The sequence below is a fragment of the Mirounga angustirostris genome, unplaced genomic scaffold (genome assembly GCF_029215605.1).
Source record: "Mirounga angustirostris isolate CCGP_5_RB_7025 unplaced genomic scaffold, mMirAng1.0.hap1 SCAF_7, whole genome shotgun sequence".
NCBI lineage: Eukaryota > Metazoa > Chordata > Mammalia > Carnivora > Phocidae > Mirounga > Mirounga angustirostris.
In genome coordinates this window covers 83,901,850-83,915,565 of record NW_026991715.1, presented here as the reverse complement: position 1 = coordinate 83,915,565, position 13,716 = coordinate 83,901,850, and the positions used below count along the sequence as shown (strand labels likewise).

The following is a 13,716-nucleotide window of genomic DNA, read 5'->3' as shown; positions in this document are numbered from 1 at the left end:
TCTATGCTAGAGTCAGAGAATGCCCTTTCCCCAGGTGGAATAAAGCTCTGATAAAGTCTTTCCCACTGGAGAGTTATGGAGAACACTCTGGGCATATTTCATAATGTTACTCTACCCCTCCCTCTTGCCAGAGCCAAGAGGATATGTTTCTTGGCTGTTCACTAGGATGATCCGGTGGGGTCCCTGAAGTAAAAGTGTGAGCTCACCTAAGATTGCAGCCTCTCTAAGAAGTTTCTCCAACTACCTTACTCTGAGACTCCAGTAATTTGTCAAACTTACCATTTAGTGCCTTACTCTTTATGGCTTTTGCTCCAGGAAATTTGACTTCAGCTGGGACTCTCCGGACCTGCCTGTCTCTCCAGATTTTGTGGTGGCAGTTTGTTTCGTTGCCTCAGTTTTCTCACAGTTCCAAGAAGTTAATTTTCAATTTGTTCATCTTTTTTCTTAAGGATGGGAGTGATGACTTCCAAGCTCTTTCATGTCGGAGCTGAAACTAGTAGGAGTTCCAATTTTCTATTCTTGTGATACCTTTGTCACTTCAGTAGTAGGACCATGTTGTCCTCATAAAGCAAGTTGGAAAGAATTCCTTCCTCCTCTATTTTCTGAAATATTTTGTGTAAAAATGACATTTTATCTTCCTTAAATGCTTGGTAGAAACTGTCAGCTAAACTAATCCAGGTTTCTTTTTGAAAAGATTTTTTTTTAATTACAAATTTAGTTTCATTAATGGATATAAAGTTTTTCAGATTTTTCTATTTCTTTTTTTGTTAGTTTTTTAAAAAATTGAACTGTTTTGTAAGTCCTTCTTTCCCCAAGGAATGTTTCCATTTTATTGTCTAATTTATTGGCATGAAGTTGATTATAATATTCCCTTGTTATCTGAATATTCTGTAGAAATAGCCATTATTTCATCCTGCTATTGCTCATTTTATTCTTTTTTTTTTTTTTTAAGGGTAGCACTAGGATTTATTGAACTGTGCCTTAGTACAGGAGCTGGGGCTTGCCCATGGTGCTCTTGATGTATAAAGCCCAGACGTTCTGCCAATTCTTCTTGAGCAAGGACACCAGGAAATTGACCGCTAAGTGGATGTTGTACACAAGCTCGTCATCTGTCATCCTCACGTGGCCAACAGCCACTGCCAGACACAGCATCTTCTTCATCTGGAATTTGATGGTGGACCTCACTTCATCTACTTTGGCCACAATGTTTTCATTGTGGGTCAGCAAGGAAGGGAACTTGCCAGCCTTATTCAGGCCTGGGCCCAGGATTCATGGGATCTGTTTGATCAGAGATTTTGAAGCCAAAAATGCATAATACTTCTTGGCCAGCTTCTTGACTAATTTCTTATTCTTGTTGAGTTTCTTCAGCACCTCAATGTCCATGTGGGGAATATCCACTGCCTTGGCCTCAGCACAGTGCTGCTGATCCCCCAAAACACATACAGAGAACTTGGGGCAGGGAGTGGACTTAAGCCTGACGGTGCCCAAGAAGCATTTGTCCTTCTGAGGGTCAGAGTTCTTCAGGCTGATCTGCAGCTCCACTGTCTCCAAAAACTTCCGGCGCTTGCCCTGGTTCCCGTGCAGGACTTCCCGCACTGTCTCCTACAGGGTGTCGCGGGAGACTTTGCTGCTCATGGTCCTTCACGCCACAGTAACCGGAAAAGAGCTTTATTCCTTTTTTAAAATTCATTAATCTTCATAGAGGATTATCAGGTTTATTAGTCATTTAAAGAACCAAATTTGGGTTTGTTAATTTTCTCTGTCAGTCATAGATTTCTATTCTTTATTGCTTCCTTTTTCTACTTGCTTTGTATATAATTTGTGATTTTTTTTTTAAATTTTCTTAAGGTGGAAAGTTAAATACTTCACTTTATAACTTTCTTCTTTTCCAATATTGGCACTTAAATCTATAAATTTCCCCTTTAAGAACTGCTTCACAGAATCTCACAAATTTTTATATGTTTTATGTTTATTATTATTCAGTTGAAAATTGCTTTGTGATTTTTTCCAGTTATGTTTATTTAGAAATGTGTTGTTTAATTTCCAATATTTGAGACATTTCTAGATATCTTTTTATTATTTTCTAATTAAATTCTTTGTGGTCAGAGAACATACTCTGTAAGATTTCAGTCTTCTGAAATCTACTGAGATTTATTGTATATCTAGGTACATCCTTATCTTGGTGAATGTTTTATTTGCACCTGTCAAGAATTTGGTTTTTTTGGAGGTTAATGTTAATGTCAATGAGATCACAATGATTGATAATGTTTTTTACATCCTGTATATTTGTACTGTTTTTATATATTTTATTAGTAACTACGAAAGGGTGTTTAATACTCCAATTATGATTGTAGATTTATCTGTTTCTCCCTTTAGTTCCATCAGTTTTTGTTTCATATTTTTTTATTCTTTCTTATTAGGTGCATATTTAAGCTTGTTATGTATTCTATTGATTGAGCTTTTTATTATTATATAACATCCTCTTTATTTCTTCACTTGATCTTAGCCAAAAGGTCAAGAAGCGATTAACATCTTCTTTATTTCTTGTAATACTTACTGTTTTGAATTATACCTTATTTTATATTAATATAGCCATAACAGTTTTTTAAATCTAACTGCTATGCCGTATAGATCATTCATCCTTTTATTTTCAATCTCTGTTTTTTAATGTACCTATCTTGTGGAGAGCATTTAGTTGGAATATGCTTTTTAAAACTAGTCATATAATATCTGTCCTTTCAGTATTTAGTCTATTTTCTTTTAATGTAATTATTGGTAATTTTGGGTTAAAGTCTGCTATTTTAACCTGTGCATTCTATTTGCATCATTTGTTTTTTGTTCCTCTTTTGAGGTCTACTTTTGGTTTAATTGAATATATCTAGTGTTTTATTTTCTTTCATGCTTTTTAGCTCTATCTATTTATATGATTATTTTGGTGGTTGCTTTACTAAATACAATATGCATCTTACTCTCATTCATGTATTTAGAATATTTTATCATTATACAATTTGCATATCACAAATTGCAGACGTAAGAATCTTACAATGGCATTCTTACAACCTTCCTCTTTTGTTCTAAGTTGTCAAATATTTTCATTTTACGTTAGTTATAAAGCACTTTACAATTATATTACTTTTGGTTTAACTCACCTTTTGTGTTTCTCTTCCTTCGGTAGGAAGTCTTGTGCTGCCTTTTGTATAATGCCAGAGAAGAGTCACTTCTCTTTGTTCAGTTTTATGGTTGCTTAACATGGTTGGGCAAATCTGGTACAAGTTAATCTCTTATATTTGGAAGTGGAAGTCCCACACTGTTATCTTTTAAAGAGAATAACTTCTCACTCAGTGGAATTAGAACTGGAAGTTGCTGATTCCAATCTTGTACAGTATTCTTTATTTTGGCACTATGATATGTATTCTCCTCAGAAGTGGTCCCTGACTTTGATATCTATTGTCTAATTTTGTTGGCGAGAGCATCTAAATACAAAATTCAGGCAGTGAGGAGCTAAAACCAGAATGCCTATTTGGCAGGTTAGTAAATATTTATATTTTCCTTCATATTAAAAAAATTGAGTGTTAAACTTTATATGGTATAACTTAACATATATTTCAACATATTATAGGAGACATGAAAACATCTAAATGTGTTGTATGATATTAACACTTGCCCATTTTACTCAATTTTGAAGCTTATCACGTTCTACAATATGAATAATAGTTAAAAGAATGTGGTTAAGTTACTCTGAGAATTTTACATTTTGGGTTTCTTTCTTCTGTGAGTTTCTAATTTTGATATTTACTATTACCTATTAGGGATTTTCAACATTTAATATATTTCATAGTAGTTTTTGTATAATCAACAAAGGGAAAAAGACATGTGTTAAACAGAATTTTACATAACAAAGTATTTGGCATGGATCAGATTACAGTGGCTATTTTTGAACATAACAAAGCCCATGTTTCCTTATTTGATCTTAAGTGAAGACTGAAGCAGCTGGTTGCCATCCTCTTTCTTTCACCCAACAGACCTAAGAGTCCTGTTTTTTAGCTGCTACTCCTGGTGTTTCTGTTTCTATTGTTTTTATTTTTTGTTTTATTTTTTAACTCACTGCATTCCTTCAAAATGTTTCTATACATTTTCTTCTTATTGTTTTGGATGTATATTGGAGACTATAAACTCTCTTTACTTCTTGCCTAGTATTATGCCTAAAAATGTTTTGCCTTTAGGTTAAATTTTCTTAATATCTCACTTTAAAAGAATATCTATTTTTGTGTCCTGTGAAATTTTCTGAACCAACTCCTCCTCAATCTTGAGAATTATGTTTTCAAAAAATCCCTGCAGTTGGAGATCTAGTGGAAGTTCTTTTTCTCTTGTGTGATAATAATACTTTGAGGGTCATGTATTCTGAGTGAAAGCAAGAAAGCTCTTATTAGTAGTTTTTACTTTTACCAAAGTAAAGCAATAAAGATGTCCTGTGTTACTGTATTTCACTTAGTAACAAAGCGTCCTGTACTATTAATATATATAAATCTCTTGTTTGCTAAAAACACTGGATATCCTTCCTTCTCTTCCTTAATCTGATGATTTATAATTGTGCATTCTTTTGCTCCAGTTAATATGTACACTAAGGAGTGTTTCTTTTTATGTTTGATACTCCATGTAGATGGTTGATGGCTTTATGACTTTATAACTTAGTCTGGTTGGCTCCCTCTGTTCAAGTCCCACAAGGTGGAGTAACTCATTGCCAGAGCTGGAATAAGCTTTTTCATGTATTTAACATGATCTTCCACTCATTTTTTACTTACTATTTTTCTCTTCCACCCTGAGTTTCTTCCCTTTCACATTCTCTTCAGGAAAAATTATTTATGATTCACATATATTTGATTTTTATGTAAGGAGAACTTGAGCTTGGGAAGAATTTGATATATCTATTTGTGTCCATTGTTTAAAGGACTTAGTAAAACATTCTATTTTAGAATAACTCTTCAAATTTATTATTATCTTGAACATATGGTAGATGGTCAATGAGTTCTTATTTTATGAGTAAGAAGTCTTAAAGTTTTAGCCACTGCTTCCCACTATCCACGCACATATAATTCAACATCTGATTTCTTTCCAGTTGTGTTTTAAATAAATAATTACAATTATTTTCCCTAGTTCATATGCAAACCCTGGCTTTTCTAGAGACTTTTCACGTATACAATTCATTTGTTCTTGCAATTCAGAAAACTTAGATGTTGAAATTTAATAAAAATGCAAACAACCAAGCAAAGCGGCAAAAGAAAACATGTTGAAATGGAGATTTCTACAAACTAATTTTTCAGAATTTATGGTTATTAATCATCTGAAACAGAAATTGTTAAATGATATATTACTGGATCTGGAGGACTCCCAAAATTTAGAGAGAAGTTAAATAATTTTCCTACCTTAAACTGGTCCTAACAAAAGCTTAAGAAAAAGAAACTGAGGTTAGTAATCTGTACAGACTTCATAGGAAATGTCCCATCCAGTTGCAAAACAGGGGCTGATTTTACTAGGAAGTCTTCTGAACCTTTAAAACTGAGGACCAATCTCTAGTATATGCTGGTTTTATCAAAGTTCAGCCATCCCGTGAAGCTAACTTAAAGTAACCTGGGAGCTTTTCAAATCACTTTAAAGATCTTATCTTCATAACACTTTAGCTCCTGGTAATCTTTATGGGTATGTCTGTTGATAAGAGGTTGACACTGGACATTACTGCAAAATCAACAACTTAATTGAGATAATGTTGAATAATCTCATAGGAACTGATAGAAATTAAATATTAAAATATGGTTTTCAGCTTCAAACTCATATATTCAATAACCTTCTCCACACATATATCTACTTTTACATATTCAAAAGCTTACACATCCAAAATTCAACTCCCCAAAATATCCCTGTCCCAACTCTGCACCTCCTGTGGTTTTCTCCACTTGTTCCTGTTCTCAAATGCTGACATTACCCACAGCTCTTTCTCTCTCTATACTCCAAGTCTGACCCAGCTACAAAGCCTCATGACGCTACCTTTTATATGTCTAGAATCTGCTGTCTCCACTGCTACCGCCATTATCTAAATTACATCACTTCTTGCCTAAATTATTGAAATTTTATCTTATTTACTGGATGAAGTTATTTATGGGTTACTATGGTCTAGGCACTGTGCTTAGAGCTTTACCTTCATGATATTAACTAGTCTTCATAATTACTTTAAAAGATGATTACTAGCCCTATTTTGCATATTAGGGAGCTGAGACTTTAAAAAATAATTTCCCTAAAATCACACAGCTTATAAATCACAGAGGCAGTATTTGAACCCAATCTGTTTAATTCTACATCAGGACTTAGAACACCTCTATGATGTTTATCTTTGTGGCAATCTTAGTTCTAATATACTATAAAACTAGGGCAAAGTTGGGGCACCTGGGTGGCTCAGTCGTTAAGCCTCTGCCTTTGGCTCAGGTCATGGTCCTGGGGTCCTGGGATTAAGCCTGCATCAGGTTCCCTGCTCAGCGGGGAGCCTGATTCTCCCTCTCCCTGTACCCCTCCACCCAGCTGTGCTCTCTCTCACTATCTCTCCCTCTCAAATAAATAAAATCTTTAAAAAAAAGCAAAACTAGGGCAACGTTAAGATAAAAAATAAGTATGAGAATTTTTTACAATATTTATGAGATCTAGAAGATAAACAAAAATTTAGAAAACAAACTCAAGAACTATAAAGTAATTGTGATGCAATTAAAATGGCAATTTTGGGTAGAATTATAAGGGCAATTGTTCTGCTTCTTAAATTCTGATTGTGCAAATGGCAGGGATTGTGAGAGCTCTGGGATTTTATCCTACTTGTGAGCTAAGAAGTTAGGCTACCAGAATTTCAGAGATGTTTGCAGAAGACATGAGACTCCTAAGTCAGGGGTTTCAGTAATCATTTATCTTTTAGGCTAGCCTTGGAGAAATCTTTCTCTTATTAGTATATTAGGATATCTTAATAGCACATAAATATCTGTGGTCTGAATGCAATAAGGGCAATCTAATGTCAGTTTCACAGCTAAACTGATTGGAAATAAGGGTTGGGAGGGTATTTTATACTTCCTATAGATTTATAAACTTGCTTAGATTCTTTGTGCCTGAGTCCTTAGACAGAGCCACCCAATCCAGAACTTCAAAATAACTGAAGGCTATAAGAAAATCAGTGTGTCTGAGCCAACAATTTCAAGCATTGAACTGTTTTTTCTTATTTAATAATATTTTGCTTGTTATATGGTATATTAATAACTATTCATTTTATAATATTCCTTAAGCACAGCTTAACTTCAGACAAATTTAAGATAAATTCTATTGTTTGAGATTTCAGTATGCACTGAAGAAAAGAAGAGGTAAAAACATCTCCAGTTGAGCTAAATAATAACTCACTTAAAAAAAGTCATCTTTTCAGTACCTAGTAATTTGGAATTAAGTATTTTAGAAAAATTTAAATTTGGTGTGTATAGTTATATTTTAATGTTGCCATCACTATTTAAATAAGGTAATCTTTTCCCTACCAACAACTTACTATTGAAGCGCATTCTAAAATTTGATAGGCAAAGATATGTTGTTCAACTATGAGAGAATTTGAATAATGTCCTTGTATACTCGGTGCAAACAGAAGAACAGATCTCTAAATCAGGCTTTGGGCAGGACCATGGCAGGAAAAGAGGAGTAAAAGAAGAAGACAGCATCACGCAGTGGCTGTGAGTCATCTTTGTTGTTAGTGAAGGTGACACAGTCCTAAGTAGATTTGGTTATCATTGCTTTAACAAAACATTTTATTGAAAGAATAATTGCAAAGCCATAAAAGGATATATATACATATGGGGAGCAGGGAGAGGGAGAGGGAGAGGGAGAGAGAGAGAGAGAGAGAGCACATGAGCATGCCAGTAGGACCAACTTTTACAGACAAAACTTAAGTAAAGTTTTGAAGAGTATCAATAAATGGGTTCGTTATGTGGATCTTGACTGCAGTGATGCTAATTAATGCAAGGACTGTGATAAAGCTTGTAAAGGAATTGGCAGGTGAGCCAGGATCCTCACGCCATTCTCTCCTGGGAAGTTCCTTGCTTATAACACTAGTCTTTATGCACTGAAGCAAATCTAGTTTTCATTTTATGTTTTAATTAGAGACTGTGCATCTGAAAGTCCAAAACATTTTCCACAATGGTTCTTTTTTTATGCCCCACATTGTTTGGTGCGTCATCGCTGGAAGAATGTAATCGTTAAGTAGTCAATTTAGGAAATCTTTATCCTGAACCTAAACTTATTTAAACCTAAACTAGCCTTAGATTCGAAACCTGGTAGAAGTGGAATCTACAGAATGATTGCATTGAACTAAAAATCATGTCCAGCGAGTGATTTGCATTCAATGTACAGTATTTCCTCTAATATCTTGCTTACAATTAATTTAGATTTTTAAAAACAAATATATAAGTATTACTTCCAGTTTAGCTTTTTCTTGCAAAAGTATATAATCAGGATTCAAATCTGCAAACAATTTGTGCCTTCTACTCTCTTGGATTTGAAAATGTTTATCCTGTGTCTGAAGAATAATCATTAAATGTAGCCATTCTTTGAAGACATTCTAGAATTCTCTCTTTGATGTCCAAGATTGCCCAATGATAGATCATTTTTACTATTTAACAGGCTGCTATTCTTGCTGATTATTGTTATAACTCAAGAAACAAAAGTCTACTCTTTTCTACTTAATGTTCATCTGTATAATGTTTTATCCTCCACATTTCCCTCCTTTTTTATTAATTTGATTTGGTTGTCATTGTCATAGTTTAGCTTATCAACTGGAATGCCTTATAGATACTCTGTGTCATCTAGTATTTATATATATAGATATATATTAAACTGGATCGTAAGATTTTGTTCTCTTATGCATCAGAAGTGGATTGTTTAATTATGTGAGAGTATATCTCCCCTAAATACTCTTTTCAAAATTTTGGGTGAAAATGTATAATCATTTTGTTACATTTTTTAAAAAATATCACAATGAGACCACTAGTGGAAGAGCATTAAGCTTATAAATTAATTGAGAATTAATGACACTTTATAATCCTTAGTCTTAGAATTAGGAATTTTTAATGAATATAATATCCAATAAAGAAAACATCACAAACCAATAAATAAAGGATTATTGGAATTAAATGAATTGGAAAAACTTGGAACATTTTTGAAAACTTTTTTGGAAAATCAGTTAACTGTAGGAAAAACTTAGATCTTCAATGCAAACATTAAACATTCAGATTCCTTATGAACTAGAGATTTAAATAATAAAAACTTGTAAGAAAAAAACTTGAAAAAAATAGAAGGTAATTTTATAAACCCTCCAAAGGGGGAGATAATTTCTAAGCTGGTAAATGGTAGATCTAGTGAACAAAAATGTCAGTACTTCTTTTTTCTTTTTTTTTTAAAGATTTTATTTATTTATTTGAGAGAGAGAGAATGAGAGAGAGCAAGCACATGAGAGGGGGGAGGGTCAGAGGGAGAAGCAGACTCCCCGCCGAGCAGGGAGCCCAATGTGGGACTCGATCCAGGGACTCCAGGATCATGACCTGAGCTGAAGGAAGTCGCTTAACCAACTGAGCCACCCAGGTGCCCAAAAATGTCAGTACTTCTGAGAAGCATAAAAATAAAACAAAAAAATTCTTAAATGCTACTAAATAATGAAGCCAAATTGGAAAAATACATGAAGCAAATATGAAAATACAGAAATATAATACTATTATTACATAAGTAATTTATTCAAATCGACAAATATTATAATGACAGATATGTATAGATAATTCAGTTAAATTAATTTATTGAAAATTGTTTTATGGGCTAGCATATAGTCTAACTTGAAAATTGTTTCATTTGTGCTTGAAAGAGTATGCATTTTAGTGTTGTTGGACACAGTGTTCTAAAATATTGGTTAGGCTGCTCAAGTTGTTTAATGGTTAAAATCTTCCACACATTTACTGATTTTATATTTTGTACTTTCATCAATTATTGAGAATGTGGTACTGAAATCTCTATAATTGTTGAATAGTCTATTTCTTCTTTTAATTATGTCAGTTTTTGTTTCATGTATTTTTGTGGCTCTGTTTTTAGGTACATATGCATTTATAACTGCTTTTTCTTCCTAATATCCCTGTATCATTATGAAATATCTTCCTTTATTTCTAATAATTTCTTTTGCCTTAATGTTCATTTTGCATGGCATTATTATAGCTATACCAGTCTCTTATGCATGTGTTTGTATGGTATATCTTTTTCCATTCTTTTGCTTTTTTTTTTTAATAATGATTCAAAAATACTATACATTACTCAGTGCTCATCACTGTTTTCCATTACTTTACTTTTACACTATTTGTGCCTTTGAAACTAGTGTGTGTCTCTTGCAGACAGAATAAAGTTGAATTTTGCCTTTTTTATTCAGTTTAATAATCCACCTTTTGATTGGAGTATTTATTTCATTCACATTTAATGTAATTATTGCAAAAATTGATGAAATTTTTGGCTTTTAGCAATTAAACTATATCGCACCTAGATATAGCTCTCTTTATATTTATCTTACTTGGAGTTTTCTGAGCTTCCTGAGTCCTTTCATTAAATATTTTTCACCAAATTTGGAATGTGTAGGCCATTATTTCTCTATTTTTTCTATCTCTTTCTGTCCTTTCCTTCTAGATGTCCACTGTACATATGTCAGCATGCTTGACATTTTCTCACAGTTCACTGAAGAACTGTTTATTTTTCTTAAATCTTTTTTCTTCTGTTCTTCCAATTGAATCATTTCTATTGATTTATCTTTAAGTTCATTGATTTTTTTTTTTCTCTGTTATATCAAATCTACTTTTGAGCCCATTTAGTCGAAGGATGGTAACAACTGCTGCCAGGCAGGCAGGCAGGCCTTAGACTCCCACCATTCCTCCTTGGAGTTCCAGCAATTCTTCATGAATAAGCATCTCTCAGTTTGTTCTTTGGTCACCTGATGACATTATCCAGTTTTATAATTGTTTTTTGGGAAATATTCATTGACCACTTTGTTATCATAGCCATAAGTACTGCTCCCAAATCATTAAATTGCTTAACAGGTATTTCTAAAACAGTTCAACTCCACTATCTAAGAAAGGTAAATTAAAGTGAGAATGAGGTAATGTTTTGCCTATAAAATTAACAAAGATTGAAAATGTGAATTACTAAATGCTGGCAAGATTCAGGGACACAGGCATTCCTGTGTGTTTCTGGTCGCATTGTAATATCAAGGAAATTTATTTATTTTCTCTTTTATTTATATTTCTCTGGACCTAAATTTATAAAAAATTTTAAATCGTTGCTTAGATTTTAAAAAGTTAAGATGAGCACATTATAATATTGAAAGAATAATTGAATAGAGTATATAGTGGAAAGTAAATTTTTCTCCCAGGCTTTCACATTCTTTCTGGAGACAATCATGGTTATTTCTTCCTTGTGAATATTTCCAGAGCTGTAATATATTTATATAAGCTTAAGTGTGCATAATATAAGCCTTTTAAAAAGAAATACAGACCACTTGAATATTTAATACTCAGTGTTCCCAGCTTGTGTTCATCATTATAAAAAACCTTGATGATCAACCGTGTCCTATTAATATATGGAAATATTTGGCAACCAAATCCTTTATAATTTTCATTATCAGGACAATTGCAGAATTTTAGTTTTTTTTTTTTTTTTCTTTTAAGTAAACTCTACCCATGACATGTGGCTCAACCTCATGATCCCAAGATCATGAGTCACATGCTCTACCAACTGAGCCAGCCAGGTGCCCTAGAACTTCAGTTTTACCTTCTACTTTTTTCATATTTAAAAAAATTCTAGGGCGCCTGGGTGGCTCAGTTGGTTAAGCGACTGCCTTTGGCTCAGGTCATGATCCTGGAGTCCCGGGATCGAGTCCCGCGTCGGGCTCCCTGCTCGGCAGGGAGTCTGCCTCTCTCTCTGACCCTCCCCCCTCTCATGCTCTCTATCTCATTCTCTCTCTCAAATAAATAAATAAAATCTTTAAAAAACGTTTTAACTGAACTCTAAATTTACTGATTATGCACAATATGGCTCATTCATTTGAAAGATTTTTTTTTTAAGATTTTATTTATTTATTTGAGAGAGAGAGAGAGAGAGCATGAGGGGGGGAGGGTCAGAGGGAGAAGCAGACTTCCCGCCGAGCAGGGAGCCTGATGTGGGACTCGATCCCGGGACTCCAGGATCATGACCTGAGCTGAAGGCAGTCGCTTAACCAACTGAGCCACCCAGGCGCCCCATTTGAAAGATATTTAAGCCACTATCAAAATGATAATAATGACTAATATTTTATTGAATACTATACATACCAAGTGCTATTCTAAAATCTTTAAATGTATTACTTTTTATTATAAGAATGATTCTGTGAGATAGGCACTTTTATTTTTCCTCATTTTATAGACAACAAAACTGAAATACAGAAAAGTTAATTAACTTGCCCAATGAAAAGTTTGTAAAGATAGGTGAAAATACTGATGTTGTCTTAGGTCGAGTTTTCCAAGAGAAGGGATTTTGAGGTTATGCAGGAAGAGGAGGCACCCATGAAATCAGCACCAGAAGGGAAGAAGAGGAAATGGGATTTGATTGAGAAAAGGGTTAAAAAGTGATGCAAATGGGATGTGGTCACAATAAAAATTGCTACAGACCCTGCAGGGAGCTCTGGAGCTAGGGTGGTCTTTCAGAAATGTCCTGAACTGAAGTAAGGTGGCAGGGCCTTTGCCGCCCTGTGATGAACGGTCACTGGTATGTGGGTGTAACAGCAGAAGAAGGGGTATGACTTTGGTGAGCCAGATTTCTCTGGCTGAGGGCAGTTCTCTGGGAGTGGCTCAGCTGAGTTTTGTCACCTGCCAACTCTCCTACAATCTGAGGAAACAAGTGCCTCAATCCCGAAGGGGGGATCTAGGTGGTGCACAGAGCATCAGTTGCACATATCATAATAAATCACATAAATCCATACAGGGTAAAAACACAAATATTTATACATGTATATATATTTATTTTTTTACCTTATATGGATGTATTATGTACACACACAGAGAGACACACACACATATTTAGAATGAAAAGAAAATATGCTTTTATGGTAGGAAACGAGTGGTTCTTTTTTTTTCCCCCTAATTTAAATGACCTCTTTTGTAAGTGCAGACACTTTATTTTAAAATAAATGGTTACTCTCAAAACTTCCTTCAGCCAGGAGAATTGAAAAAATTCTAGGTGTGTAAGATTTTTCTAATGCATATATTGGAGTATATTAAACAAAAGTGATATCAATGGGGAAAAAAACCCCAGGGTTTAAAAAAGACTATTAATTCTATATTTGAATAAGAGGGATAACTATAGTCATATATCAGGTATTTATAATATGTGTACTTATAAAAGTTTCCTATAATAAAATATAACTTTCTTATTACTGTTTGGAAGTTCTGAAATTAGAATAACCCCTTTCAGCCGAAACTTCATAGACAAAATCCACTCACAGGTAATATCAAGTGTTTGACCGTATGTAATTTGCTTCCTGAGTTAAAATTTCACTTTTCATTTCTTCATTTTTGTATTCTCTTTTCCATGAAGACAATGGAGAAAGCCAGAAAAGAAAAGGAATAAAAGGAACCTGGAGTCATGAGGATG

The 13,716-nt window shown here is 33.8% G+C and overlaps 1 pseudogene; it reads right to left on the bottom strand.

The window, feature by feature from the left end:
- Nucleotides 1-951: 951 nt before the first annotated feature.
- On the bottom strand, nt 952-1,635 carry LOC123852851 (large ribosomal subunit protein uL1-like; annotated as a pseudogene).
- Between the last annotated feature and the right edge of the window lie 12,081 nt (nt 1,636-13,716).